The sequence below is a fragment of the Pinus tabuliformis genome, chromosome 1_2 (assembly GCF_031772625.1).
Source record: "Pinus tabuliformis cultivar Carrire ecotype Pingquan chromosome 1_2, CPIR1, whole genome shotgun sequence".
In the NCBI taxonomy this organism is placed as follows: Eukaryota; Viridiplantae; Streptophyta; class Pinopsida; order Pinales; family Pinaceae; genus Pinus; species Pinus tabuliformis.
This window is the reverse complement of record NC_142298.1, coordinates 599,305,581-599,309,615: the sequence shown is the minus strand read 5'-3', so window position 1 is coordinate 599,309,615 and position 4,035 is coordinate 599,305,581. Positions and strand designations below refer to the sequence as shown.

General features: G+C 40.0%; 1 pseudogene; it reads left to right on the top strand.

Moving 5' to 3' along the window:
- Window positions 1-1,691: 1,691 nt before the first annotated feature.
- Window positions 1,692-3,646, top strand: LOC149207068 (uncharacterized; annotated as a pseudogene).
- The last annotated feature ends 389 nt before the right edge of the window (window positions 3,647-4,035 follow it).

Below are 4,035 nucleotides of genomic sequence, written 5' to 3'. Positions count from 1 at the left end.
CGACATTTTTTCATTAAACATATTAACCAATATTCTTAATTTAATTATATATTAGAAGAGCATTATAAAAATCACATTATTTATCTATTACCAATAAGAACCCAATACATCTTCCCAATTTAAAAAATCTTATCAATATTTTTTATATTTCCTTATATTTTTCAATTAACTGTGAGTTTTACTAGTTATATATGTTAATATAAAAATTATTTACCCTATATATATCTCTCAATATATTCTATCATTTTCTTTTATAATTTTATATTCATAAAAAACATTGATTCAAAATAGGTGGGCAAATATTTTTTTACTTTTTAACTTTTTCCACAAGTATATTAGAAATTTGGGCATGGAATTGTATTTTTTTTTGTTAAGGTTGAAAGTATGAGTTTATAATTTTATATTCATAAAAAGTTGGTTCAAAATAGGTGGGCATATATTTTTTATTTTATTTTTTTTAACTTTTTTCATGAGTATGTTAGAAATTTGGGTATGAAATTGTATTTTTTTTATTAAAGTTGAAAATATAAAATTATACCCGGATGTGGATGTTTAATAGCGCCAGTACAGCGCAACAAATCTGGGCTGGCAAGTGGCGCGGCCACATGTTCGTCCATGCTTCCACCCAGAAGCTCACCACCGAAATTAATGGCGTTTTAATGCTTCATGCGGGCCAAGGAAACCTCATTCTAATCCATAAAATGGCGACTTCGGACCACCCTCCCCCTGTTCCGCCTCCTTTGAACTGCAACTGTCTCCCTGCTGCTACAGAGTTGAGCTCGCGCACGACAACGGGGAGATGTTGCTAGATTCTTTGCTATATTGAAATGGTTGAAGGTGCCAACTTCTCGCATAATCTTCTTTGTTATTTTCGAACTGCTGCCTCGATCCTGAATCCTGCGTCTGAACCTTGAATTCCTGATTCTGCTGCTCCCACTGGCTATTCTATCTCTTGCTCTGCACCTCCTAGTCCTCATCGGCCCAATTCTGACCAGGAAAATATGCTTCGGCTGTGTCACAGAATGCACTGTAGAAGACGCGACGACAAAGGAAAAGCAATTCGCCCCCCCTCGCTGTCCCTCTCTGACTCTACCCCTTCGGATTCCTCCTCCCCCTCGATGACGACTCATACCGTGGGTCGTTATCTTGCCACCCACAACAGTAGAGGGCATGTTGGGTGTGCTTAGATGGCCGGCTCTAGGTGTGATGAAGAGGCTCCTCGGGCACCTACTGCCTCTGTCTCGGCGCTACAACCCAGCCACTCCACCCAATTCTATTTTCGTTGCACGATGGAACACCCTTGCGTAATTGCTACCATTTCAATTGCATTCAGAGAGGAGCCTCAAAACTCTAACGTCCTAGCTCGCAACACCAGCAGAAGGAAAACTCATGGTAGCAGCTTTGGGACTCACAGAACCCATGATGAAGTTCCGGACCGAACAGCCGCAGCTCAGGGAGACAATATTCCAGGTAGCGACACGAATATGGAAGCTACAACGAGAGATCAACAACACGAAGAAGAAGACATGGAGGCTTACAGGTGTCTAATTGTGGAGGAACCTCTGCCACCTAATGACACCTAGCCGGCCAAAGTTTACTTCAGGTCTGTCGCCAAACTTAAGGGTCTTCTCTGTTGTTTCTTTTTGTAATTGTTGTCATTTTTGATGTTTTGTTCAAAAACCTATTCCACTATGGTTTTACAGGCTGGTTCTCCTGGGTGGGCAGCATACTCCTCTAGTTTTACACTGGTTTCCCCGATGTGGGTAGTCATTTCCAGTTATTATTTGTTAAACATGGCAAAATCTGAGACAAGATTTGCAAAAGCCGATGCCTCCATGTACTATTTTTTGTTACATAAATAGAATTATTCATATTTAAAAAATATATATATACATTAAATGTTTAAAACATTTTATATACACATTTTTTATACATAAAAGAGTAAGTTTGCTGATTCGGAGATCGAACCGAACGAATTTAAGGATGAAAAATTTTGAAAACTTGTATGCGACGCAACTAGATTCTGTGTTTAGTGGGGTCCTACGCAACTAGGTCCGTCTCTAGTGGCATCCTAGACACCAACGCGTATCTCTGTTGAATCGGGCTGACTTTAACGTTGTTGAGGGGGAGTGTACGCGAGGGCAAGTGCTATTTCATGGACTATAGCATCATTAATGCACCAGATTGCCGTCACCCGGAGAGCCCATCGCATGCATGGATGCATGGATGCACATCTCACCACTCACCTGCGACAATGCCCGTTCCTGCCCGCGTCCGGCGCCGGTGTCCCTGCCCGCCTCCGTTAGGATGCAATATACAACTTACGCATTTAATGGCATGCGGATTTGAATTTGAATTTGAATTTTGAGCTTGAATTTAAAATCCCGCCCAATTTTTTTTTTTAATTTCTATAACCATAACCGGTAGCTGATGTTCTTTCTTCCATTGTTATGGTGATGCCAGGAGGGTGCAGCGAAAGGTGGCCAGTCCCGCCCTCTGAACAAGTTTGGTATGAAAATCATGGAAGAGGCCACAGATCACTTTGTTTCTGATTCTACACCAACGAAGATCAAGAAAGAAGCGGCTTTTCCTGTTAAACTAGAGGCAGATGAAACGAGAACCATACACAATTTCAAATGAGATTGGAAGATAGAAAGAAGATGGGTAGCAGAATGGTTGAAGAGATTATAAGTGGGAAAATGGAAACACAGCCACACACGCCGAGGGCCATCGATACGAGCTTCGCTAATTTCCTCTCCACTGGAAAACTCATGGTGAATTAAGGTTGCTTCTGCATTATTTCATTCTTTCAGAGACAAAAAAAAAATTGTATTCATTTTTTCCCTGCGAACGTGTTTGCTCCCTACTTCGGCTCTGAATAAGGCCCCACTTATTTTGTCGCAGTTCATAAAATCTTAGGAGTTAGCAATGTATTCAAGGTTTTACTGCATATTCCCATGCAAGAATGTTGCCACGCAGTAGTCACCATATCGTATGAGACAGAGGCACGATTCCGAAATCCCGTCTATGGCTTCGTTGCACACATTTACGCCTTGCAGCAATAGGTAACTTAAATGTTCACCGCATCTTGAGAACGTTTATACAATGTGTATATGTCGATAGCCTCTACAGAAGCATTTTTTGTTTTTTATATTTGCAGAAATTTTCTTGCAGATGAATTTTTTGTTCTTTACTTTTGCAGAAATTTTCTTCTTTATAATTTTAAAAATCGATTCTGCAGGTATCTCCGGACTCAAGATATGTGTCATGAATGTATTACAAGTTGCAAGTTTGCAGGCGGAGTTGGTTTTCACGCAAGCACAGCTGGCGACCTGCGTGTCATCCGGATCAGCGTCAGACTCCGCGATTTATCATGTCATGTCTGCTTCATCATACAGTCAGCATCCGCATCAAATCCCTGCACCCTACCATATGATCCCCCAGCCATATAACCCTCGAGTCCTTGGTGTGAAGGAGGAGAACGCCTGTGGTTTCGCTAATTCCATGGACTAAATTTTCCATGCCTCCCAGTGATAATTCGTCGGCACAAATGGAGGTCCTCTAAAGATGCAGAAATCTTGACAAAACTCGAGAAGATAGTGAAGAGTTGGAGGCTCTGGCCCGTGCTCTTCTTCTGAGAGGTTAAGCTTTTCCAAATTTAGCTAATAAAATCAAATTCAATTAGACACTTGAATGTATGATGGAATTCAAATTTGATGTTCATATTGGCATTTTTGGAAGATACAACTTATGTCATTCTCAATATTATAAATATATTTATATGCCATAACTATTTGGATTATGTTTGTCCATGTGCAAATTGTCAGGGTGTGTAGTGAATTCAAATTATTTTCTAGATTATCATACCATAGTAATTATAAGTTGCATAGTCAACATTACTCGTCTTTCTTCTCAAATCTACATTTGCTTTGTGTTTCCATTAAGTTTTGATCTAACACTAATCCCCTAAAACAATTTGGTTCTCTCTTTTAATAAAATCTACCGTTATCTCTTCTTATAAAACCTACATTTACC